General features: G+C 40.0%; 1 pseudogene; it reads right to left on the bottom strand.

Annotated features, from left to right (window-relative positions):
- LOC102276360 (ferritin light chain pseudogene) overlaps window positions 1-27,906 on the bottom strand; it is a 93,459-nt pseudogene that overhangs the window by 1,181 nt on the left and 64,372 nt on the right.

Below are 27,906 nucleotides of genomic sequence, written 5' to 3'. Positions count from 1 at the left end.
TATTGGAGTTTCAGCTTCAGCATCAGTCCTTCCAATGGACACCCAGGACTGATCTCCTTTAGGTTTGACTGGTTGGATCTCCTTGCAGTCCAAGGGACTCTCAAGAGTCTTCTCCAACACCACAGTTCAAAAGCATCAATTCTTCAGCGCTCAGCTTTCTTTATAGTCCAACTCTCACATCCATACATGACCACTGGAAAAACCATAGCCTTGACTAGACGGACCTTTGTTGGCAAAGTAATGTCTCTGCTTTTGAATATGCTATCTAGGTTGGAGTAAGCGTCTTTTAATTTCATGGCTGCAATCACCATCTGCAGTGATTTTGGATCCCAAAAGAATAAAGTCTGACACTGTTACCACTGTTTCCCCATTTATTTCCCATGAAGTGATAGGACCAGATGCCATCTTTGTTTTCTGAATGTTGAGCTTTAAGCCAGCTTTTTCACTCTCCTCTTTCACTTTCATCAAGAGGCTTTTGAGTTCCTCTTCACTTTCTGCCATTAGAGTGGTGTCATCTGCATATCTGAGGTTATTGATATTTCTCCTGGCAATCTTGATTCCAGCTTGTGCTTCTTCCAGCCCAGCGTTTCTCGTGATGTACTCTGCAGAGAAGTTAAATGGTATAGTAGTGTGTATATGTCAGTTCCCAAACTTCTACTTTATCCACCCCACCCTGTTTTCTCCTTTGGTAAACATACCTCAGGTCTGTGTGTCTGTGAGTCTGTTTCTGTTTTGTACATAAGTTCATTTGTTTCATATTTTAGATTTCACGTGTAACTGATACCATGTGATAGTTGTCTTTCCCTGCATTGACTAGCTTTTAGAGAGGTTACAGGTGACAAACACTAAACAGAAGGAACATCAAAGGGACTATTTCAGTATCTGTGTTCTTATCCATAAATAACACTGATTCCCTTCCATGTTATGAAAAATAATTGTGAGAAAATTTATTTTTTTAACGTTAAATTTTTCTTTATTGATATATAGTTGTTGGTTTCAGGTATACAGCAAAGTGATTCAATTGCACATGTATGTATTCTTTTTCAGATTCTTTTCCATTGTTCATTGGTAAAAGATACTGAGTATAGTTCCCTGTGTTACACAGTAGGTCCTTGTTGTCTGTCTCTTTGTATATAGTAATCTGTATCTGTTAAGCCCAAACTCCTGATTTATCCCTCTCACCCTTTCCCCCTTTGGAACGATAGGAAAACATATTATTTTAAAAATGGGTATTCATTGTACAGTTTTTTAATATGGAAAATTTATTTGGCATTTAAGATAATCTTCTCAACTATTCTTAGGTAGATGTGGCTTAGATAAGGTTTTTTTAAAAAAATAATTTTTGTTTATTTATTTATTTTATTTTATTTTGAGTGTGCTGGGTCTTCTTTGCTGTGTGGGATCTTCTCTGGTTGCAGCGATTGGGGGCTCTTCTTCGTTGCTATGTGCTGGCTTCTCATTGAGGCGGCTTTTCTCATTGTGGAGCATGGGCTCTGTAGTTGTGGCCTACAGGCTTAGTTGCTCCACAGCATGTGGGATCTTCCTGGACCAGGGGTCGAACCCATGTCTCCTGCATTGGCAGGCAGATTCTTTACCACCCAGCCACCAGGGAAGCCCAAATCAGGGGTTTTTAAGCAGGGTTGCCGTTCTGTGATTCATGGGGTTGCAAAGAGTCAGACAAGACTGAGTGACTGAACTGACTGACTGTGCCTCAGAGACATCTGGGGAGATTTTTAAAAAGAGCCTTGGCCTCAACCCTAGACCAGAATCAGAACCTGGAAGAAGTAAGGCCTGTAAATCTGTGTTTTTAATGGCTCTAAAAACTTGCCAGGTTGTTCTAACATGCCTTGGCTTTGGAAAGCATAATCTTGGATGACATTCCTACTAGAGCCTAGTACAGGGTTATTTCACATGGACAGCTATTGGCTTCTGCAACTCTTGTCCTCTTGAGTACACTTTCAAATGAATAAAATTTTAAAAGCCAGGGTAATTTCTCTGGAAAAATAAAAATAGATGATGGTATTCTTCTGCCTAAGAATTTCTGGTGACCTCTCATGGTTCTTAAAAAAAATTCCAGGTTGCCAGTGTTCTGACTGATGTTCTCCAACATCTTTACTGCTCTCTTGCTCCTCATTTAGTTGGCTTGTTTCCTATTCCTCGGCCACGCCAGTTATGTTCTTCCTGCTCTTTCTTCCTTTTCTGCCCAGATCCAGTTCCCTTAGACTTTTGCATGATTGGATCTTTGTTTGATTCTCAGCTCAAATGTCAGTTTCTCAGAAAGAACTTCTGTAACCAGTTTCTACTCAGTCACTTACTAGCATGTCATTTGATTTGATTTTCACCTTGTTTTTGGTCAGTTGCTAAGTCATGTCCAATACTTTTTGACCTCATGGACTGCAGTATGCCAGGTTTCCTTGTCCTTCACTATCTCCTGGAGTTTCCTGAAACTCATGTCCATTGAGTAGGGGATACCACCCAACCATCTCATCCTCTGTTGCCCCTTCTCCTCCTGCCCTTAATCTTTCCCAGCATCAGGGCCTTTTCCAATGAGTCAGGTCTATGCATCAGGTAGCCAAAATATTGGAGCTTCAGCATCAGTCCTTCCAATGAATATTCAGGGTTGATTTCCTCTAGGGATTGACTGGTTTGATCTCCTTGCTGTCCAAGGGACTCTCAAGAGTCTTCTCCAGCACCACGATTCGAAAGCATCAATTTTTCAGCACTCAGACTTCTTTATGGTCCAACTCTCACATCTGGACCTGACTACTGGAAAAACCAGAGCTTTGACTATACAGACCTTTGTGGACAAAGTGATGTCTCTGCTTTTTAATACGCTGTCTGCTGCTGCTGCTAAGTCACTTCAGTTGTGTCCGACTCTGCGACCCCATAGATGGCAGCCCACCAGGCTCCCCCGTCCCTGGGATTCTCCAGGCAAGAACACTGGAGTGGGTTGCCATTTCCTTCTCCAATGCATGAAAGTGAAAAGTGAAAGTGAAGTCGCTCAGTTGTGTCCAACCCTCAGCGACCCCATGGACTGCAGCCTTCCAGGCTCCTCCGCCCATGGGATTTTCCAGGCAAGAGTCCTGGAGTGGGTTGCCATTGTCTTTTTTGAATACACTGTCTAGGTTTCTCTTAGCTTTTCATCCAAGCAGCAAGCGTCTTTTAATTTCATTGCACTTATTGCTATCCAAAATTATTTTATTTGTACATTATATAGCTCCCCCACAGAGGATGAGATGGTTGGATGGCATCACTGACTCAATGGACATGAGTTTGTGTAAGCTCCAGGAGTTGGTGATGGACAGGGAAGCCTGGTGTGCTGCATTCCTTTGGGTCTCAAAGAGTTGGACACAACTGAGTAACTGAACTGATATAGCTCACCTCTTAGACTTTTAAATATTACATTGCTTCTGAGTCTGAGGCTCCAATAACAGCACATGGTGGCTGTTGAGTATGTATTTAAAAATTAGATGGAAGAGTGCAGCTCTTAAAATATCCCATGAACAAGAACAGCAAGTTTTAAGCTTGAAAGAATAGCCACTTAACAGACTTGACACCCAGAAGTCTAGCATCCAGAGGTTCTCTTTGGAAATATCCATTCTGTACTTTGTTATTAGAGACATTAATGTTTTACTGGGTTGGGAAAGGCATAATTAAATAAAATGAATCTAATAGTGTCTTGCCTTTTTAGGGAATAATGGCAGAGTTAAGACTTGGAGGTTAGTTTCCTCTTAAAAATTCTCATGCTGGAGAATGAGCTCTTGAATACAATTTGAATTTCATTATGAGCAGAATAGAACAAGAAGAGCTAGATAATATAGGAAACTGTGTGTACAGTTCTCTGCTGTGTGTGCATGTCAGAAAACAATGAAATTAAAAGAAAAAGTATAACAGGAGACTTTCAAGCTTCTGTAATATCGTCACAGATTCGGAGTTAGAAAAGTAATGTTACCAAGTTACACCTTCCGCCTATCTCATGAACCAGCTCCCAGTGCTCAGAAAGCCCTGAGAGAATACTCTTACCTAGAAATTACAAGGCTGTTGATGATGATAAGGAAATGACATTCTTCAAGTTTCAAGGCTTAAAAAAAAACTCTCCAGGCTAGTAACCCTTCAAATGACAGAGAGATAAGACACTATAACATGTATTCCAAGACAAATTCAGCAGGTAAACCTCAAGTATACATGCAAAACAACTTAGAGCTTTCTAAACTAATGATACTGGACTTAAAATCATATCTTTAAGTTTTTATAATTAGACCTTTTAAGTTCTTATAACAAAACTTTATTTAGTTGAAACTAAATAGTAGTATATAAAATGTGAACAGAATTTTAGTTTATGTCACTCATTATATTGAGTTAAACATTTCAAAATGAAAGGATTAATTTGCTGAATTATCCCTTCAAACTTTAGCCTGTTTTCTCATTAACCATTTGATGTCTTGATTTTTAAGGTCACGATCTGACATGAAGTTAAACAGGTGGTATTGTGTGAGTGTGTGGGAAGTTTCTTCAGTCATGTCTGACTTTTTGTGACCCTTTGGACTGTAGCGCACCAGTCTCCTCTGTTCATGTGATTCTCCAGGCAAGAATAGTGGAGTGTGTTGCCATGCCCTCCTCAGGGGATCTTCCCGACCCAGGGGATCTTCCCAACCCAGGGGCCAAACCCACGTCTCTTAGGTCTCCTGTGTTGGCAGGCGGGGTGTTTTTTTTTTTTTTTTTTTTTTTACCACTAGCACCACCCAGTTCAGTTCAGTTGCTCAGTCGTGTCCGACTCTTTGTGACCCTACGAATCGCAGCACGCCAGGCCTCCCTGTCCATCACCAACTCCCGGAGTTCACTCAAACTCACGTCCATCGAGTCCCTGATGCCATCCAGCCATCTCATCCTCTGTTGTCCCCTTCTCCTCCTGCTCCCAATCCTTCCCAGCATCAGAGTCTTTTCAGCGAGCCCAAATACGTGGTACAGTAGAGCTATTCTGAAAGAAGGACTGATGCTGAAGCTGAGGTGAAGTTGCTCAGTCATGTCCAACTCTCTGCCATCCCATGGACTGTAACCTACCAGGCTCCTCCATTCATGGAATTTTCCAGGCAAGAGTACTGGAATGGGTTGCCATTTCCTTCTCTTGTATAGACTATTATATTATTCATTATGTAGTGGTCAAAACTTCAGAGAATATTTTACTTTTAATTTTTTAAATCAGTTTCTTTACTCTGCAATTTTTAGTGACTGTGTATATGTGTGTGTCTTTGTGTGTGTAGATGGGAACCAGTTTGGGGTTAAAATGGGCAAGTTAACATAGAGTCCTCATTACTTATTCTTTTATGCTCTAGAACCTGCCTCTCACTATTACCTTGAAATTAACATCCAAACAATGCAATAGGTTTGCTACTCTCAGCATGCCCTCCCCTTCTCCTATTCCGCATGTTCATTTTGAATAAAAAACTTCATGTCTTTGGGTTACCTAACTATAGAAATGTTCTTCTACATATCATCTTATGTGGCATATACAAGAAGTCAGTGGCATTATTAGGCAGAATTAGAGAAAGACTTCAATGGCAAAGCCTCCTAACATTCCATAACTAACACATGATGCTATCATCTGCCTTGTAGAATGATTCCTTTAATTATCATTAAACTACCAGTGTCAAAAGAGAGAAACGCATAGCTTAGACATTATGGGACTGGGGGTTCTGCCTTAAAAACCTGAACCAAGAGTCAAATTTCTTCAAAAATTTTCTATTTCTTTATTAAAATTAATGTGACTTGTGAATCATAGCCCATAATATTTTCATGTCTTTTTAAAAATAATAAAATTGCTTTTAAGTGACCATGAAACATAGTTGACATTCTAAACATGTGTACCATATTTCTGTATCTTTAAGCTTTCTTAAAAGATATGATAGCTAGGACATGGAAGCAACCTAGATGTCCATCAACAGATGAATGGATAAGAAAGCTGTGGTACATATACACAATGGAGTATTACTCAGCCATTAAAAAGAATACATTTGAATCAGTTCTAATGAGGTGGATGAAACTGGAGCCTATTATACAGAGTGAAGTAAGCCAGAAAGAAAAACACCAATACAGTATACTAACGCATATATATGGAATTTAGAAAGATGGTAACAATAACCCTGTATATGAGACAGTAAACGAGACACTGATGTATAGAACAGTCTTTTGGACTCTGTGGGAGAGGGAGAGGGTGGGATGATTTGGGAGAATGGCACTGAAATATGTATAATATCATATATGGAACGAGTCGCCAGTCCAGGTTCGATGCACGATACTGGATGCCTGGGGCTGGTGCACTGGGACGACCCAGAGGGATGGTATGGGGAGGGAGGAGGGTTCAGGATGGGTAACACATGTATACCTGTGGCGGATTCATTTCGATATATGGCAAAACCAATACAATATTGTAAAGTTTTAAAATAAAATTAAAAAAAAAAAGATAACGATAGCTATCATGGATAGCTATGTGACTGGCAAAATCACTGGTATTTGTCAGTGGGCAGAAGGCCAGGACAAGACGTGTTTTGATGGGCACTGAGTCACAGAGGAAGCCCTCAGCACTGGATGCTCTGGCTTCTCTCCCAGATTCCCTGTACCACATGTCCGTTGGAGAGACTGGGCTACGATATCTGTGTATGCACCTTGGGGGTGAAATAGGACATTACATTTGTTGACTTTGTGGAATCTCTGTGCTTTTAAAGTAATTAGTTTATTTTAACTGGAGGATAATTACTTTATAATATTGTGATGATTTTTGCCATGCATCAACATGAATTGGCCATAGGTATACATGTGTCCCTCCCATATGGAAACCCCCTCCCACCTTCGTCCCCATTCCATCCCTCTAGGTTGTCCCAGAGCAGCAGCTTTGGGTGCCCTGCTTCATGCACCAAACTTGCACTGGTCATCTATTTTACATATGGTAATATACAGGTTTCAATTCTATTCTCTCAAATCATCCCACCCTCACCTTCTCGCACTGAGTCCAAAAGTCTGTTCTTAATGTCTGTGTCTCCTTTGCTGCCCTGCATGGAGGACCACTGGCACCATGGCATTCCCAGGTGGTGCTAGTGGCAAAGAACCCGCCTGCCAATGCAGGAGACGTGGGTTTGATCCCTGGGTTGGGAAGATCTCCTGGAGGAGGAAACAGCAACCCACTCTAGTATTCTTGCCTGGAGAATCCCATGGATGGAGGAGCCTGGTGGGCTATAGTCCATGGGGTTGCTGAGTTGGACACAACTGAAGTGACTTAGCACATGCTTTTAATCTGTGTGAATTCATGATATTTTCCATTACTCCACTCCAATAAAAAATAGTAGATTTCACCCTAAATCTTACCTACAAGGTATAATAAAACTGGATGAGAAACAAGAATATGTTGCAAGGAAGATGCCGGATTTCCTATAGTGTCATGAGCTGCTCTGGCCCCTGTTCTTCTGAGAAGAGTGTGGCTTTAGGGTAGGATACAACCCAACACATTGAGATTCTTCAGAGTGGGGTTCAAATTTTCCACCAGGCACATCCAGAGAAAGTTTGTTTTTTCACCTCTGGGGAACGTGTGAAACATAATTTTTTCTCTGGCCCTGGTTGAAATTTCTATTTGGATGTACCTTTGTTTTGAAAGTTGAAGAATTAAAAATAGCCTCTTCTATGTGGATTTTATAGCTTTTTATTATAATGTGGAAGAAATGGATGTTTTATTTTACTATCTCAGAGACAACATCGAGAAACAATAATTAAGATGTTAATACTCTAATGAAAACAATTGCATTTGACAGATATTTCCAGAAACTTAAGAAATTGGTATTCTGTAAAATTTACCAAACCAAGTACTTCACTTTCATTTTCTCATTTAATGCAGTTCATTACAACAGCATTATATATTGTCACTTCTTTGATCTCTGTTTCCTGTATGTGGAAATGGAGTCTGAAGAGGACACATGATTGGCCATTTAATCTTTGTTGTTGTTCAGTCACTAAGTTATGTCTGACTCTTTGCGACCCTATAGACTGCAGCATGCCAGGCTTCCTTGTCCTTCACTGTCTCCTGGAGTTTGCTCAGATTCATGTCCATTGAGTCCATGATGCCATCCAACCATTTCATCCTCTGTCACCCCCCTTTCCTCCTGCTCTCAATCTTTCCCAGCATCAGGGTCTTTTCCAGCATCATCTTTAGCAAGGATTAACAGAGGACTCGTCTCACCATCTACTTACTGGTTTATATCTAAGATCCATTATTCTATCCTACCCCAGCTCTAACACTTATTAATTCTGTGAATTTGGGTAATTTCTTAACCTGTGTGTTTCTTTGTTTCCTCCTTTGAAAATAGAAATAAAAATAGTGCCTGCTTTGAGAATTTGTTATTAGAGGATGTCATGCTCAATGAATCCATCTGGTGATACTGTTTTATAGGCCACCCCTGCCTGGAGATGACACATTGATTCACAAAGTGGTCCATGAGGCTGTTTGCATTCATGACCATTATAGACGGGGCCTGGCCTGGCTGTCAGCACCTCTGATGGTCTGTGATGTGTAAATCATGTGTAATATTGCTGAGGTGTAAGTCTCAGTTACAGGTATAGAGAGGTTAGCTTGTGGGAATGCTTAGTTGCTCATCTCTCAACTCGACTTTATTATTTCTTTTTATTGCTCTGCTGTCGATAGTTCATACAGACTGACACAATAACGACAATAACGTCTTGGGGGCTGTGTGTGTGTGTGTGTGTGTGTATGTGAAATGGCTTTAAAACACATTGGTGGTTGACACAGGCAAGTCTGCTCACTGTTATGCGGCAGCCTGGATGTGGGGGGAGTCTGGGGAAGAATGGATACACATATGTGTATAGTTGAGCCTCTTTGCCATCCACCCAAGACTGTCACAACATTGTTAATTGCTATACTCCAATATAAACAAGAAGGTAAAGTATGTTGGTGATTGAAATGAAGAAGTCTTAAGAACTGAATGCTTAGTTCTTAGTCTTAAGAACTGGTGCTGAAGTCTTAAGAACTGAATGGATCTTAGGGAGAAAATGAAGCATTGGCTAAATTAAATCATGGCTTGTCAGATATAGTGCCAGTCAACACTTCTTTGAGTGAGTCCATTGTATTATCTTTAGGGAACCAAGACTAGACAACTGACAAATCTGTCGAGTGGGTGATTACTTGAGTCTCATCATGAATGAATTTGGTCTTTGTAAAAGTCAGGGTCTGAACAGGAAGAAGGTGGCACATTCAGATAAGATAATTGAGGGGACATGAAGAAAACCTGTTTGCAAAAAAGAGAAGATGGGTTTAAAGGAAACAGACAAGCAATTGTTCTGGATCCCAAAGGAAGCAGAAGTGAGGAGCTGTTAACAGGTGTAAAGAGCCAAGGGATAGGGAGGGTACCTGAACCTGGAGAGGGTAGCAGCTGTCCTAAAGGGTGGAGGCCTTCAGAGGAAAGATGCAGCCAGCCCGCAGCAACTTGGAAGAGATGGAACCAGAGAAGTACCCATCCTTCCACTCCTCCACCCCATCTCCTGGAGCCTGTCATTGGTTGAGCCTTCACTGAAGCCAAACAGTGAGGAAAACTTTCTGTATTCTTGATGCTCTAGCTTCTTGTGCCTTGATGATCAGGAAGAGATGGCCCTCTCAGGGTCTCCCAGTCCTTAGAGACCATCTGTGAGCACATCTTGCTTTATACAACCAGCCAATGGTACCCACACTCCAGCCCTCTACCTTACTAGGCTGTCACATTCCAGGCCACTATCCACTGTCCTGATCACCCCAAGGCCAGGAACCAGACAACTCAGGACAGCCCTGCACCCCAAAGCCTGCCGGAATTATTAATGTAGCCAATGCTAGGCCTGCTTACCCTGCCTCGCCTGTTCTTTTCCTAGGAAATCACAATCAGGGCTCTCGTCTATGCTTCCCCCAAACTCCTTCTGCCTCTTGACTGGAACCCTTGGATTTCCTCTGTGTGGTGTGGGGAACCCCCTCTGCTTGGGAGCTGGGAGTAACCACTCTCTTGTTAATGGCAGTCTTCTGCTGCTCTGCTGGCCTCATGGTACTTGAATGAGGACAAAACCTACATTGTAAAACTCTCTCTTCCTCCCTTCCCAATCCCGTTTCTCCCCTTCTTCCTCCTCTTCACTTCCCCCCACCCCACTCCTTTGCAGCCACATAGGTCTCCATATTGTTCCTCAATGATTTCATCACACTCCTGTTACGGGACCTTTGCTTTAGTGTTCTGTCCATCTGAAAAGTTCTGCCAGATTTTTCCTTTGTTAAATTTCTAATCTTCCTGTGTTTGCTCACAGCTTACCTTCTCAACAAGCCTAAATTTATGGATACTACACAGTCCTCCTCTTCTCTGCTTATTCCATATCTCCTAATCATTTCCTGCTCTTTTCTCTTTTTTGTCTTGTATCACCCGGAGTAGGCTTGAGGGCTTCCCTGGTGGCTCAGTGGTAAAGAATTTTGCCTGCAATATGGGAGAATCAGGTTTGATCCCTGGGTCAGGAAGATCCTCTGGAGAAGGAAATGACAACCTACTCCAGTATTGTTGCCTGGGAAATCCCACGGACAGAGGAGCCTGGTGGGCTATGGTCCATGGGGTCTCAGAGAGTCCGACATGACTTAGCAACTAAATGACAAGAGTAGGATAGAATTTCCTTTTTCTTCTTGTAGACATTATTTTTTAAATCTATTTTCCTGTGTCTGGAAGGTAAGTTCCCTAAGTGTAGGTATCTTTGGTTCTATACATAGACATGTCCTAAGCATTAGGTCATTTCCCAGCAAATAGTAGATATAATATAAACAACTATTGGATGAATGAATGGACAAATTAATGAAGTCATTATATGCAGCCAGTATTGACTTCTTTGAAGAACTTCCTATTTCATGAAGAAAGTGGTTGGGGCATATTAAATTTAGGGTTGAGCTATGTTTTTTAAAATTATATATGGTTTTAAATCAGATACATTGAAGTTTCATTTACATAAATTCCCAATAAAATTCACTCTGAAGTGTAAAGTTTGGTGAAATTTGACGCATTTACAGAGTCACGTATGAAGTAGGAAATGGCAACTGTTTTCCTTCTCCATGGGGTTGATGCGGTTGCAGAGTCAGACACGACTGAAGTGATTTAGCATGCATATACAGAGTCAGGTAACCACCAGTACAATGAGGATATAGAACATTTTCATCTCCTCAAAAGGATTCCTCCTGCTTCTTCATAGTGAGTTCTTTCCATCTACTCTTAGATCCTAGAATTGATTTCTCTCCTTTCAGTTTTGGCTTTTCAGAATATTAAATGAATAGAATTACATACAGTAAAAGGTGGTATAGTATATCATGCTTCTTTCATTTAGCATAATTATTTTGAGAATCATCCATATTTTTGCACATATTAATAGTTTTTACTTTTTGTTGCTGTGTTCCATTTAAAGAGTCACATTCAATTCTAAGGAAGGACAACAATGTATCTATTCATCAGCTGATGCTTTGTTCCCAGAGTTTGGCATGATGAATAAAGTTTGGGAACATTTGCATCTAGACCTTTGTGTAGACATATGCTCTATTTCTCTTGGTGAAATGCCTGGAGGAGGAATTTCTGGATGTTAAATACATGTTTAGCTTGATACAAAACTGCCAAACTTTTCCAAAGTGTCTGTTATCCTTGTCTTTGTGCATCCCCACCAATTGCTCAACATCTACACCAACAGCTGGTACTTTTCATGTTAGTCATCCTAGTGGGTGTAGCTCATTGTGGTTTTAATGTGTATTTTTCTCATGATGATGAACATCTTTTCCTATGCTAGTTTTTACTTTGCATATCTTCTTTTGTGAGGTGTCCAAATCTTTTGCCAATGTTTTACTGGATTGCCCATCTTCTCTTAAAGGAGTGGTAAGAATTCGTTCTATATTCTGAATATAGATATTCAAATATTCAATATTCAAATATTATCAGATATTTGTTTTGCCAGTCTGTGGCTTTTCATTTTTTTATCAGTTCAGTGCAGTTCAGTTCAGTCGCTCAGTCGTGTCCAACTCTTTGCAACCCCATGAATCACAGCACGCCAGGCCTCCCTGTCCATCACCAACTCCCGGAGTTCACTGAGACTCACGTCCATCGACTCAGTGATGCCATCCAGCCATCTCATCCTCTGTCGTCCCCTTCTCCTCCTGCCCCCAATCCCTCCCAGCATCAGAGTCTTTTCCAAGGAGTCAACTCTTCGCATGAGGTGGCCAAAGTACTGGAGTTTCAGCTTTAGCATCATTCCTTCCAAAGAAATCCCAGGGCTGATCTCTTTCAGAATGGACTGGTTGGATCTCCTTGCAGTCCAAGGGACTCTCAAGACTCTTCTCCAACACCACAGTTTAAAAGCATCAGTTCTTCGGCACTCAGCTTTCTTCACAGTCCAGTGCCTGTCAAAGAGTAAAACTAATTTTGATGATCAATTTATCACCTTTTTATTTTACAATTTGTGCTTTGTATGTCCTAAGATGTAACCCAAAGTCATAAAGTTGTTCTCTTTTTTCCTCCTTGTCAAAAAATGTGGTTTAGGATAGGTATGTGGTCCACACGTGAACAAAGCATTCTGTAGGATCTTTCCAAATGAAAGATGGGTGAATGGCAGCTCCTTCTTCTCTGACTTTAAGCCTGCAAGGCAGTGATTCTCAAGTGGGGACACTTTTTCCCCTCAGGGGATATTTGATGTTTGGTTTCTGGTTGTTACAGCTCAGGAGAGGGGAGACCAGTGGTCAGAGACCGGAGAGACTGCTAAACAGGCTACATTCCACAAAACAGGTCTCTCAAAGAAAGAATGATCCAGCTTTAAAATGTCATCAGTTTAAACTTGAGGAACCCTTATGGAAGGCTCAGAATTGTCTGTGGTCATGATTTCAGCCATGAAGAAATAGCAAATCTACACAGATAGAAGAAAAAAAAAACACACATAAAAGGTTAAAAAAAAAAAAGAGAGAGCAGATAAAAGAAGAATAAGTGAATCCTAATGGTCCTAACATCCTCGATCCAGTCCTTTCAGAATATGGCTCCATCTACACTCATTTTTTGTTCTGCCATTGAGCCGTTTTGACAGTATAAAATTTTGTGCTGAGTTTCTGCCATGGGCACCTCAACTGTTAACATAAAATATGTAATTTTTGCAATAGATGCTGCATTAGGTCAGAACTAGGAAGGTGAAGTAGCTGCTATTCTTACTGCCCCTTTTCAATTGGTGTTCACTTTCTAATAGGTAAACATGGAAAAACTCTAAGAGAAATGAATAGATGGATCAATAAGCATCAGTTTTGCATTACGTGTATAAACTTCTTTTAAGAGGAAGGAAAGTTTGCCTACTTCCAATTATTAGACCCATAAATTTAAGTTCCTGACTCATCTATGTTTTGAAGCTAGATTTCGTTAAACCTCATTAACAAATGACCTCTCAGACTACCTTTTAAGGATGTGAGTCTTTGTAGGAGAAAATAGGAGATCCATACATAAAAAATGTCAATGTGGAGTTGGTCTCAGAGAACATTCTTAAGCCTTTATTACCTTCCAAATGCCTTTAAAACCTCAGAGAACACATTGGAGAGTTGCTTGTTATGGTCGGTTATTGGAACATTGAATTTGTTTTCAGGTCTTGATCTACCTGACCTAAGTTATATTTTAAATCACAAAGCACAGACTTTTTCATAGAAAATAATACACCAGCTGCTAGATCATCAAGACACTCTGTTCATAGAGTTTATTTAGGATTTCCCCTTTAAAGTCCAAACTTTTTAGAAATTTGAATTCATTTCTGATGTATTATTGCTAGATTTTAATAATCTTTATCTAACTCTCTTTATCTTTCTCCATATCACTGACTCCTAGGTGCAAACAGCTTTAGACTGAGATTGGAACACCCACTATTTTCTCAATATTGTCTACACTTTTGTGTCTTTATCCTTAAATCACACTGTCATGGCAAACTGGATTATTCTTTCCTCCATCTCTCTCACCTTCTCTGTCTCTCTCCTTCTGTGGCATTAGTCACTGACTTAGAAGCTATCCTGGGATGAGTTCCTTGTCTTGGAGTTGAGAAACAGAGTATGAGGCTAAGGTTATTTAGCTTAAATAACATCTGAGACCATATTTTAAATTCCAATATGGCATACAATTCTTAGCCATTCCTTAGAATGGCCGAAAGCAAGTCTATGTCTGATAATTCCTATTTAGTATAGAAAATTAACCTGCATAAAATATCTAAAAATCATTAGTAATGATTTTAGTAAAGCTTAATTGCTCAGTTGTATCCAACTCTTAGCAACCCTTTGGACTATGGCCTGCCAGGCTTCTCTGTCCATGAGATTTTTCAGTCAAGAATACTGGAGTGGGTTGCCATTCCCTTCTCCAGGGGATCTTCTCAACCCAAGGATGGAACCCACGTATCCTGTGTCTCCTGCATTGCAGGTGAATTCTTTACCCACTAAGGCCCAATGATTTTAGAAAGGGTTGTAATTAGTTACATGTCAAAAGTGGGAAAGTCATTTGCCTTGTGTCAGTGGCAAAGAAAACTCATTTTATTTTATTGTTAACATATTGACTGAGGGTCAGGGAGACAAGCCAAAAGCAAAATCTGTGTCTGACAACTCCACAACTGGAGTGTTTATTTGTAAATTTACAATTACATGTTTATACTGACATTATTTAAGGCTTTAGCTGTTGAAAAGAATGGCTATGAATTGTGTGCCATACTGGAATTTAAAATATGGTCTCAAATGTTTCATATCCTCTCTTATTGGGGTAGAAGCTCCAATCCTCTGTGATTTATCTTGATATATACAGTTGTTGGTGGAGAAGGAAATGGCAGCCCACTCCAGTATTCTTGCCTAGAGAATCCTGTGGACAGAGGAGCCTGGTGGGCTGCTATCCATAGGGTCGCATAGAGTCGGACATGACTGAAACGACTTAGCGTGCATGCATGCCTTGGAGAAGGAAATGGCAACCCATACCAGTATTCTTGCCTGAAGAATCCCAGGGATGGAGGAGCCTGGTGGGCTGCCATCTATGGGGTCACACAGAGTCGGACACGACTGAAATGACTTAGCAGCAGCATACAGTTGTTGGAGGCACATTCATAATTTTATGAATTATTTTGGCCTGTCAACTCAGCTCCAGCCTCACAAACTATACACACCAGTTCCTCTTGAATTATATATTTTAAAGCCTCCCCCCAGGACTTTTGAACACCTTCCTTCTTCAAGTGCTATAGACACTTCTTAGATGTTGAATTTCACAAAGCAGGTTTAATTCAAATTCTAATCATTTGAATTACATTTACAATATACTCATTATATAATTTGCAGCCAGTTTAAAGAATTTCTCCTCTAATTGCTAGGCTGGGCTGTGGTCTCCTTCATGTGAGAAGGAAACAAATAAAAATAATTGGAACATGAAATAAATAGATCTCAGAAGTGCCCACTTATTTATTATGTGCCCATTAGTATGTGCCCCACAAAGGAGGGGGTGAATTTGTCTGAAAGAAAAGACAAGTCAAAGAGTGGCTTGTATATGAGGATGAAAGAATGATACAATTTCACAGTTTCAAATTTCAAGCTGAGTAAGGACAGATACAGAGACCCTAGGCTCTGTTTCTACCCTTCCTTCAGGCTGAAATGCTTTCCCCAAGGTGTTTGTTTTTTGCCAGTTTAATTCTTTTTTTAAACTTCAAGACCTGCTTCCACTGTCCCTTCTTTGGCACATTTCTTCCCTGAGACCTTCACCACTAGTTTTTCATGCATCTGTAGTCCATTTAAAAAGGTTTATTTTTTTCCTTTACTGCCTCCACCAAAGCATCTGTACTTTCTCAGGGTTATCCCAGCTGCAGATAAATTTATTCCAGGTCAGTGTGAAGAATACCTTTTTAAGGTCATGAGCCAGAAATTCCAGGTTCTAAGGTCATTCTGGGGCTTCCCAGGTGGCTCAATGGTAAAGAATCTGCCTGCCAATCCAAGAGACAAGGGTTTGATCCCTGGGTTGGGAAGATCTCCTGGAGAAGGGAATGCCTGCTACTGCTACTGCTGCTAAGTCGCTTCAGTCGTGTCCGACTCTGTGCGACACCAGAGATGGCGGCCCACCAGGCTCCCCCGTACCCAGGATTCTCCAGGCAAGAACGCTGGAGTGGGTTGCCATTTCCTTCTCCAATGCATGAAAGTGAAAAGTGAAAGTGAAGTCGCTCAGTCGTGTCCGACTCTTCACGACCCCATGGACTGCAGCCTACCAGGCTCCTCCGTCCATGGGATTTTCTAGGCAAAAGTACTGGAGTGGGGTGCCATTGCCTTCCCCGAGGGAATGCCAGCCCACCCCAATATTCTTCCCAGGGAAATCTCATGGACAGAGGAGCCTAGTGGGCTACAGTCCATGCGGTCGCAAAGAATTGGACAAGACTGAGTGACTAAACAACAACAAAGGTCATTCTAGGCAACACACCCATATAAGCCACATTAGCCATTGAAGACTCGAAGTTCCCGGACCCGCCCAGTTCTGCTAAGCATTACCTTCATGGCTCTTCAGTCAGCATCTCCCATGACCACACCCATGCTCCTCTCTGAAATAATAAACCTAGTCTCTTGGGCTGACCAAGATCTCTCTTCTTTCGGCTCTTTCCCTCCTTCATTTCCACCACATCTGTTCTTTGGCATCTTTAGAATTTCCAGTCATTGCTTACTCAGTTCATCATTTCTCACCTGGCTTTGTTCCCTTAAGTAATAAAAATCCTAGGTGCATGACTAACCCCCCCACCTTTCTCTCTGATCCCCACAACTTCCATGCCTCCTTGTCTTTGATCCATATTCAGCAAGTTCACTTTTCACCCAGTTGCTTACTGGTGGTTATACAAAAGTTGTATAATGATGGAGAAAATTCTCTGCAAATTAATGGACCTTGAACCTGGTTAAGCCCCAAGTTAGCAATTATTGAATGTATTCCTGTTTACTTTATTTCCTGTTGCCTATAGAGTCATTCCTCTCCTTCTTGACTTGTTCTGCTTTTGCTCAGCATAAGGCTCTTTCCTCTTCCTAGAAAATTTATTTTTCTTTTTTAATATAAATTTATTTATTGTAATTGGAGGTTAATTACTTTACAATATTGTATCAACATGAATCTGCCACAGGTGTACACGCGTTCCCCATCATGAGCCCCCTCCCACCTCCCTCCCCTGACCATCCCTCTGGGTCATCCCAGTGCACCAGCCCTGAGCATCCTGTATCCTGCATTGAACCTGGACTGGTGACATGTTTCAATGCCATTCTCCCAAATCTTCCCACCCTCTCCCTCTCCCACAGAATCCAACAGACTGTTCTATACATCTGTGTTTCTTTTGCTGTCTTGCATACAGGGTCATTGTTACCATCTTTCTAAATTCCATATATATGCGTTAGTATACTGTATTGGTGTTTTTCTTTCTGGCTTACTTCACTCTGTATAATAGGCTCCAGTTTCATCCACCTCATTAGAACTAATTCAAATGTATTCTTTTTAATGACTGAGTAATACTCCACTGTCTATGTGTACTACAGCTTTCTTATCCATTCGTCTGCTGATGGACATCTAGGTTGCTTCCATGTCCTGGCTATTATAAACAGTGCTACGATGAACATTGGGGTACACGTGTCTCTTTCCCTTCTGGTTTCCTTGGTGTGTATGCCCAGCAGTGGGATTGCTGGGTCATAAGGCAGTTCTATTTCCAGTTTTTTAAGGAATCTCCACACTGTTCTCCATAGTGGCTGTACTAGTTTGCATTCCCACCAACAGTGTAAGAGGGTTTCCTTTTCTCCACACCCTCTCCAGCATTTATTGCTTGTAGACTTTTAGATTGCAGCCATTCTGACTGGCGTGAAATGGTACCTCATTGTGGTTTTGATTTGCATTTCTCTGATAATGAGTGATGTTGAGCATCTTTTCATGTGTTTGTTAGCCATCTGTATGTCTTCTTTGGAGAAATGTCTGTTTAGTTCTTTGGCCCATTTTTTGATTGGGTCGTTTATTTTTTCTGGAATTGAGCTGTAGGAGTTGCTTGTATATTTTTGAGATTAATTGTCAGTTGCTTCATTTGCTATTATTTTCTCCCATTCTGAAGGCTGTATTTTCACCTTGCTTATAGTTTCCTTTGTTGTGAAGAAGCATTTAATTTTAATTAGGTCCCATTTGTTTATTTTTGCTTTTATTTCCAATATTCTGAGAGGTGGGTCATAGAGGACTCTGCTGTGATTTATGTCGGAGAGTGTTTTGCCTATGTTCTCCTCTAGGAGTTTTATGGTTTCTGGTCTTATGTTTAGATCTTTAATCCATTTTGAGTTCATTTTTGTGTATGGTGTTAGAAAGTGCTCTAGTTTCATTCTTTTACAAGTGGTTGATCAGTTTTCCCAGCACCACTTGTTAAAGAGATTGTCTTTTCTCCATTGTATATTCTTGCCTCCTTTGTCAAAGATAAGGTGTCCGTAGGTGCATGGATTTATCTCTGGGCTTTCTATTTTGTTCCATTGATCTATATTTCTGTCTTTGTGCCAGTACAATACTGTCTTGATGACTGTGGCTTTGTAGTAGAGCCTGAAGTCAGGCAGGTTGATTCCTCCAGTTCCATTCTTCTTTCTCAAGATTGCTTTGGCTATTCGAGGTTTTCGTATTTCCATACACTTTGTGAAATTATTTGTTCTAGCTCTGTGAAAGATACCGTTGGTAGCTTGATAGGGATTGCATTGAATCTATAGATTGCTTTGGGTAGTATACTCATTTTCACTATATTGAGTCTTCCAATCCATGAACATGGTATATTTCTCCATCTATTAGTGTCCTCTTTGATTTCTTTCACCAGTGTTTTATAGTTTTTTATATATAGGTCTTTTGTTTCTTTAGGTAGATATATTCCTAAGTATTTTATTCTTTTCAATGCAATGGTGAATGGAATTGTTTCCTTAATTTCTCTATTTTCTCATTATTAGTGTATAGGAATGCAAGGGATTTCTGTGTGTTGATTTTATATCCTGCAACTTTACTATATTCATTGATTAGCTCTAGTAATTTTCTGGTGGAGTCTTTAGGGTTTTCTATGTAGAGGATCATGTCATCTGCTAACAGTGATGATACTGAAGAAGTAATATTAATGAAACATCTCATTGAGTAATTTTATTATTAGTTTTTTGATTGAAAAATATATTGTAGGATGATAAAAGGCACAAACAATCTCATCCATCCCAGATGAGCTCTGTTCTTTCCCCAGGCAAAACAATGTTAAATTTTTTTGGATCTCCTCAAGTATATTTGATACATATGTAAACATAATTGTGCATATAGTCCTTCTTTATCTCATGTCATTTCCTCCAGACATAGGGAACTGTTTGCAGCTCTCTACTTATGCTTTTGAATTGTGGTGCTGGAGAAGACTCTTGAGAGTCCCTTGGACTGCAAGGACATGAAACCAGTTAATCCTAAAGGAAACCAACTGTAAATATTCAGTAAAAGAACTGATGCTGAAGCTGAAGCATGTGAAGAGCTGACTCATTGGAAAAGACCCTGATGCTGGGAAAGACTGAGGGAGGGAGGAGAAGGGGACAACAGAGGATGAAATGGTTGGATGTCATCATTGACTCAATGGACATGAGTCTGAGCAAACTCTGGGAGATGGTGAAGGACAGGGAAGCCTGGAGTGCTGCAGTCCATGGGGTCACAAAGAGTCGGACACAGCTTAGCAACTGAGCATCAACAAATGTGCATAGGAGCTAAAGCCTCCAAGACTTTACCCTTGATGTTCTCAATGGAAGGTCCTGCCTTGTCATTTTGCCCACCATATACTTTCCTTGGGAAATCCACCTTAATAATGATAGCTTTACTGCTGTGCATATTACTTAGCATATAGGAAGATGCAATAAATAGTTAGTGTTATTACTTAGTGATTCTTCATATAAGACTGGTATTTTCCACCTTAAGTTCATCATCAATAAAATTTAAGCTTTTTTTTTTTCTTGGTTAAGCAGCTGCTCTTGGGGCTGTAGAAAATAATGGTTAGGAATTTTCCAAAAGGTTTATATAAGGTATGGAAAAATGCCAAGATATTATTTTGCACAATTTACATGGAAAAAGAATACGCAAAAAAACCCAAAAAAACAAAGGAGAATTCTGGGAAACAATGTATCAATATACCTCATCAGACTGAAAAGAGGTTCTAATTTAGGTTATATTTCTGAACTCTGAGTTGATCAGATTGAAGCCCCAGCTGTGTTTGGCTGCTGAATTTTCTGTTGGGATTTCAAAATTCTTTCATCATACTCTCTTCTGTTTCCCTGTGTAATTGGTACTTTATAAATCCTTGACTGTGAACATGGTGCTAGAAAATGGGAAATTATGTTCCTGGGTTAGTGAGTTAGCCATGGTAACAGTGGTGTGACATTTTAGAAGGCTGGGAGTAATTTGGTTGGAAGTGAAGGCAACAAGTCATGCTAGAGTTACATTTGGATAAGATACAGGTTTTACTTTTCAGGGGGTGGTTTTGGGAGTGTAATAACTTCATACTCCTTAGTCACCCTTTAGAACTATCCCGTTGACCAAAATTATTTCACAAAATCTATTCCTTAGGTCAGTTCTAATATTTTTTGTGTGATCTATCAATATCTTCCTAAGATGTGTCTACTAAAATAGTAATTAAGCTCTGTGGGACAGAAAGAAAAGTTCTAGGGGCATTATGACCTAGGAAAAAAGTTGTCCTCACTTGATTGCATTACCTTGTTTAAAAGACAGCTATGGCATAGGATACTTTCTTTCTTTCTTTTTTGGCTTAAAAAAAATTGGACTATAATTGCCTTACAATGTTGTGTTAGTTTCTGCTGTACAATGAAGTGAATCAGCTGTATGTATACATATATCCCTGTCCCCTTGGAACTCCCTCCCACCCCCAACCTCCTTCCCACCCACCTAGGTCATCACAGAGCACTGAGTTGAGCTTCCTGTGCTATATAGCAGCTTCCCACTATCTATTCCACACATGTTAGGGTATATATGTCAATGCTACTTTTCCAGTTGGTCTCACCCTCCCCTTCCACCACTGTGTCCACAAACCTGTTCTTTTTTTGTCTGTGTCTGTATTCCTGCCCTGCAAATAAATAGATAGGATGGATGGATGGATAGAAATAGAAAGGAAAATAAAAAGGACACTTTCTATCTAATTTTTTTTTTTCATTATAACTAGAAAGAAATCTCCAGGAGACAGGCCTAATAAGTGTGCTTCTCTCCTCACATAAGCACATGGAGTTTGCAAGATTCAGGATCTGGCAATTTAAAATTCATCTCTCTGATATGCATCTGTGCTATGACTAATGATTTGATAAAGAATGAAAGCCAAGGGTCATTTTGGTGGCAAAGCAGATTAAAAAGCAGAGCACCTTTGGGACTTCTCTCCATGAATGTCAAGGTCAGGACCAGCAGCTGCTACAGTGAGATCCTTTCTTTATATAATGACATCCAGATACCTGGTTTACAGAAATACTTTGTAATTCTGCTTCTGACACTGCACGACATGGCCTACCATAAGCACTTTGTTATTTAGATCAAGAAATACACTCACAAATTAAATATGGCAGTAATTAAAGACATGTCTGGCAACAGTAAATATACATCAGCCTGAATGTAAGAGCTTTGGTAGAAATGCAAAGGCAAAAAGACTGAGCCTCTCTTTCTTGGCTTATCATTCACTTGCTATATGTGACTCTCCTTCAGTTTTCACTGTTGTCACATAAACAGATCTTTTGCCCTGGTCCTAATTAGGACACAGTTTGTTCCTCAGTACAAGTCATGGGGCGGCAGACAATAGAGAATTTGAATCAGATAATCTAAATTCAAATTCACCTCCTTCCATTTTAGTAATATGACTCTGGACAAGTTATTTTACATCTTGAAACCCCAGTTTACTTATGCAAGAGCGATGAGGTGAGGGCTGGAGGAGATAATGCTTATAAGATGTCTTGTGTGTGCTGGGTACCCAACATGTGGATCTTTCCACTGCATGTAGTAATTTCACATTTCCAGAATTGTATTAGTGGCATTTGTTGGGAGTAAAACCATGGCAACTTTTAAATTGAGACGTAATGTGTATAACCTGAAATCCCCTTTTAAAGAGTGTGATCCAAAAGTTTTAGGACACTTGCAAAGTTGTATGATCATTGGCACAAATGCCTCCAGAACATTTCATCTTGGCCAAAGGCCCTGTACCTTTTAAGCACTTGCTGTCTATTCCCCTGCTTCCATGCCCCAACTAGCCCCAGGCAACCACTAATCTGTTTTCTGTCCCTGTGGATTTACTTATTCTAGCCATGTGATACAAATGGTCATACATTATATGACCACTTGTGTGTCGTTTCTTTCACTTCACATAATGTTGTGTATGTGTATGTTTATATTGGAAGTGCAAGTGTAAGTTGGTCAGTCGTGTCCAACTCTTTGCAAACCCATGGACTGCAGCCCGCCTGGCTCCTCTTTCCATGGTATTCTCCAGGCAAGAACACTGGGGTGGGTAAACATTCCCTTCTCCAGGGGATCTTCCTGATCCAGGAATTGAACCCAGGTCTCCTGTATTGCAGACAGATTCTTTACCATCTGAACCACTAGGGAAGCTTTTTAAAAAATATTATTTTTTTTACACCCAAAATATTTTGTATTGGGGTAAAACCAATTAACAATGTTGTAATAGTTTTAGGTGGACTGCAAAGGGACTCAGCCATACATACACGTGTATCCATACTCTCCCAAACTCCCCTCCCATCCAGGTTATCACATAATATTGAGTAGAATTCTCTGTGCTATAAAGGACAGAAATGGTATGGACCTAACAGAAACAGAAGATATTAAGAAATGGCAAGAATACACAGAAGAACTGTACAAAAAAGATCTCCACGACCCCAATAATCACGATGGTGTGATCACTGACCTAGAGCCAGACATCCTGGAATGTGAAGTCAAGTGGGCCTTAGAAAGCATCACTGCGAACAAAGCTAGTGGAGGTGATGGAATTCCAGTGGAACTATTCCAAATCCTAAAAGATGATGCTGTGAAAGTGCTGCACTCAATATGCCAACAAATTTGGAAAACTCAGCAGTGGCCACAGGACTGGAAAAGGTCAGTTTTCATTCCAATCCCAAAGAAAGGCAATGCCAAAGAATGCCCCAACTACCGCACAATTGCACTCATCTCACATGCTAGTAAAGTAATGCTCAAAATTCTCCAAGCCAGGCTTCAGCAATATGTGAACCGTGAACTTCCTGATGTTCAAGCTGGTTTTAGAAAAGGCAGAGGAACCAGAGATCAAATTGCCAACATCTGCTGGATCATGGAAAAAGCAAGAGAGTTCCAGAAAAACATCTATTTCTGCTTTACTGACTATGCCAAAGCCTTTGACTGTGTGGATCACAATAAACAGTGGAAAATTCTGAAAGAGATAGGAATCCCAGACCATCTGATCTGCCTCTTGAGAAACCTATATGCAGGTCAGGAAGCAACAGTTAGAACTGGACATGGAACAACAGATTGGTTCCAAATAGGAAAAGGAGTACGTCAAGGCTGTATATTGTCACCCTGCTTATTTAACTTATATACAGAGTACATCGTGAGAAACGCTGGGCTGGAAGAAACACAAGCTGGAATCAAGATTGCCGGGAGAAATATCAATAACCTCAGATATGCAGATGACACCACCCTTATGGCAGAAAGTGAAGAGGAACTCAAAAGCCTCTTGATGAAAGTGAAAGTGGAGAATGAAAAAGTTGGCCTAAAGCTCAACATTCAGAAAACGAAGATCATGGCATCCGGTCCCATCACTTCTTGGGAAATAGATGGGGAAACAGTGGAAACAGTGTCAGACTTTATTTTTTTGGGCTCCAAAATCACTGCAGATGGTGACTGCAGCCATGAAATTAAAAGACGCTTACTCCTAGGAAGGAAAGTTATGACCAACCTAGATAGCATATTCAAAAGCAGAGACATTACTTTGCCAACAAAGGTTCGTCTAGTCAAAGGCTATGGTTTTTCCTGTGGTCATGTATGGATGTGAGAGTTGGACTGTGAAGAAAGCTGAGCACTGAAGAATTGACGGTTTTGAACTGTGGTGTTGGAGAAGACTCTCGAGAGTCCCTTGGACTGCAAGGAAATCCAACCAGTCCATTCTGAAGGAGATCAGCCCTGGGGTTTCTTTGGAAGGAATGATGCTAAAGCTGAAACTCCAGTACTTTGGCCACCTCATGCGAAGAGTTGACTCCTTGGAAAAGACTCTGATGCTGGGAGGGATTGGGGGCAGGAAGAGAAGGGGATGACAGAGAATGAGATGGCTGGATGGCATCACTGACTCGATGGACGTGAGTCTCAGTGAACTCCGGGAGTTGGTGATGGACAGGGAGGCCTGGCGTGCTGCGATTCATGGGGTCGCAAAGAGTTGGACATGACTGGGTGACTGAACTGAACTGATACAATAGGTCCTTGTTGGTAATCCATTAAAAAAATTTTTTTTTTAATTTTGTATTGGGGTATAGCCAATTAACAATGTTGTGATAGCACTGAGCAGAGTTCCCTGTGCTATATAAATAGGTCTTTATTGGTTATCCATTTTAAATGTAGCAGAGTGTACATGTCTATCCCCAACTCCCTAACTGTCCTTCCCTCCCATCCTTCTGCCCTGGAAACCATAAGTTTGTTCTCTAAGTTTGTGAGTCTGTTTCTGTTTTGTAAGTTCATTTGTACCATTTATTTTCAGATTCTGCATTTAAGAGATGTCATATGATATTTCTCCTTTGCCATCTGACTTATTTTACTTAGTATGACACTCTCTAGGTCCATCCATGATGCTTCAAATGACATTATTTCATTCTTTTTAATGGCTGAGTAATATTCCATTGTATAAATGTACCACATCTTATTTATCCATTCCTCTGTTAACATAATGTTTTTAAGATTCATCCATGTTGTGGTGGCTCAGATGGTCAAGAATCTGCCTGCAATGCAGGAGACCCGTGCTTGATCCCTGGGTTGGGAAGATCCCCTGGAGAAGGAAGTGGCTACCCACTCCAGTATTCTTGCCTGGAGAATTCCATGGACAGAGGAGCCTGGTGGGCTACAGTCCTTGGGGTCGCAAAGAGTTGGACACGACTCAGTGACATTTGAGTTTTTTGCTTTTTGATAACTATAAAGAATGCTACAGTAAACCTTCATATACAAATTTTTGTATGTAGATACATTTTCATTTCTTTTGAGTAAATGCTTAGTAGAGTTGTTGGGTCATATGTAACAGTATGCCTGACTTTTTTGTGTGACTTAAAAATGACATTAATCCATTTTGCTTATGAATCTGGAATTCAGGCACACCTGAATGGGGATGGTTTGTCTCTGCTCAACATGGTTTCAGCTGGAGCTGCTCAGGTGGGTGCTGGGGGACCCACTTTTGAGACGGTTCACTCACGCTACTGGCAAGCTGGAACCGGCTCTGGCTGGGAGCCCAGCTGTTACGTGGGCTGGTCCTTCTCAACATGGCTCTCTCCATAGGCTGCTCCAGTTCCAAGTAAGCTTGACTTTTTTGAGAAACAGCTGAACTGCTTTCCACAGCTGCTGTACCATTTTACATTCCCATCACTAAATTTATGAGGATTCAATCCATTTACACTTCATACATGGTTTTTTTTTTTTTTTAATCTCTTTTATGGTCGCTATTCTACTGGGTGTGAAGTGGTATCTCTGTGGTTTTGATTTGCATTTCTGTGGTGAGGGGTGATGTTGAGCCTCTCTTTAAGGGCTTATTGGGTATTTGTATATCTTCCTTGGGAAAAAAAGGTCTGTTCAAACCCTTAAGCTGTTTTTAAACTTGGGTCTTTGCCTTTTTATTGTTGATTGTTGTTGAATTATAAGAGTTCCGTCCTGCAGAGTGTTCCATGTGAACTTGAGGAGAACGTGTTTTCTGCTCTTGCGAAGGTTTCTATTAATGTCTGGTAGATCTAATTGGTTTTTAATGTTGAAATATTTTTCAGGTCTTCTTTTGGCTCATGGATCTGCTAGCTAGTTCTGTTGTTGAAATTTAATTCATTCTGTCTCTGTAGTTCAAGTCACATTATTTTTGAATTGTCTCTTTTGGTGTAAACGTGTTTATAATTGTCATTCTTGGAGACGTTGACCCTTGCCTCATTTTTAAGTGTCCTTCTTTGTCTCAGTTAACAATTTAGTTTTAAATGCTGTCATTTTGACTGATGTTAGTACAGTGACCGAAGCCCTCTTTCAATAACTTTCCACGTCTAAATCTTTCCATCCTGGTACTTTAACCTACCTGTGCCTTTGATCTAAAGTGTGTCTCTTGTAGGTAGCCTATGTTTAAAAAAAATTCAGTCTGACAGTCTTTTCGTTGTTGAGGAGTGATTAGTCCCTTTACATTTAATTACTATTATAAGATAGGATTTTTGTCTGATATTTGCTTCTTACGTCTTATTTTTCATTCCTCTCTTCGTAATTGCCTTCTCTAAAGGAAATACTTTATATTGTATCATTTTAGTTCCCTTGTTTCTCTTACTAAATTTTTAACAGTTATTTCCTCACTGGCTGCCTTGGGCATTACAGTGAACACATTACCTTGTGTTCAGATTATTACCTATATTCAAACAACATAGTGCAACAGTATACAAAGCTGTGTTCTTCTATAGCTGTGTTCCATCCCCTCTTCTGTGCCATTGTCATCCACATTTCATCTTTATGTATCATAATCCCATCAGCATAGTTTTAGAATTATTGTTTCATGCAGCTGTCTTTTAGATCAGATGGAAGAGGAGAAAGAGGTACAAATAAAAATACATGTATGTTTCCTTTTATGTTATCAATATTTTTTAAATTTTATTTATTTTTTATTGATGTATAGTTGACATATAAGTTATAGGTGTATGATATAGTGATTCACAGTTTATAAAGGTTATACTCCATTTATAGTTAATATAAAATATAATATAGCCAATATATCTTATCAATATTATCTTTACCAGGGCTCTTTTTTTCTCACATTCTTCCCAATGTGAATTGGAGTTACTGTCTAATATCCTTTTATTTCAGCCTAAAGTATTTTCTTTAGTATTTCTTACAGGGTAGGCTTGCTAGTGACAAATTCTGTTTTCCTTTTTTTTTTCATGTGTGTTAAACCTGGGAATGTCCTACTATCGCTTGCATGTTTTAAGAATAATTTTGCCGATGTAGAATTCTTGGTTTATGGTCTTTTTCTTTCAGCACTTTGAATGTATCATCTCAATGCCTTCTGACCACCATGGTTTGTGATGTGAAATCAGCTGTTAATCAGCTGTAAAATCCCTTTTACACAAGTTATTCTGTTCACTGCCTTCAGCGTTCTCTTGGTATCTTTTAACAGCTTACTTATGATATATATCATTTTGGGATCATATTCCTTGTTGATTGAACTTCTTAGATATGTAAATGAATTTTTTAAAACAAATTTGGAAGTTTTGTGTCATTATCTCTTCAAATATTATTTCTTCCCCTTTATCTGTCTACTTGCCAACTGGGACACTCATTTTACAGATACTGACATGCTTGACAATGTCTCAGTTCTCCCAGGCTCTGGTCATTTTTTTCCTGCCTTTTCATCTGTTCCTCAGGCAGGACAATCTTAACTCATACTTTGTTGATTTTTAAAACTTTGACAGTACTTCTCTTCTCACATGAGCACTTCAGGTGTAATAGCTCTTAGCCACAAATTTCTGTTGGAGTAAAATATTACTTTTTATTTCAAACCCTTCTGTATTGTTTTGATGCTATGACAGGTATGTTTCATTGGTAGTTAAAGAGTTAAAAAATAAATTGCAACAAATGGGTTGCAAAAGTTGAATCTTTGTAGTAG

The sequence above is a fragment of the Bos mutus genome, chromosome 24 (assembly GCF_027580195.1).
Source record: "Bos mutus isolate GX-2022 chromosome 24, NWIPB_WYAK_1.1, whole genome shotgun sequence".
NCBI classification, from domain to species: domain Eukaryota; kingdom Metazoa; phylum Chordata; class Mammalia; order Artiodactyla; family Bovidae; genus Bos; species Bos mutus.
The sequence above is the reverse complement of the archived record's forward strand: the minus strand, read 5'-3'. Positions and strand labels throughout refer to the sequence as shown.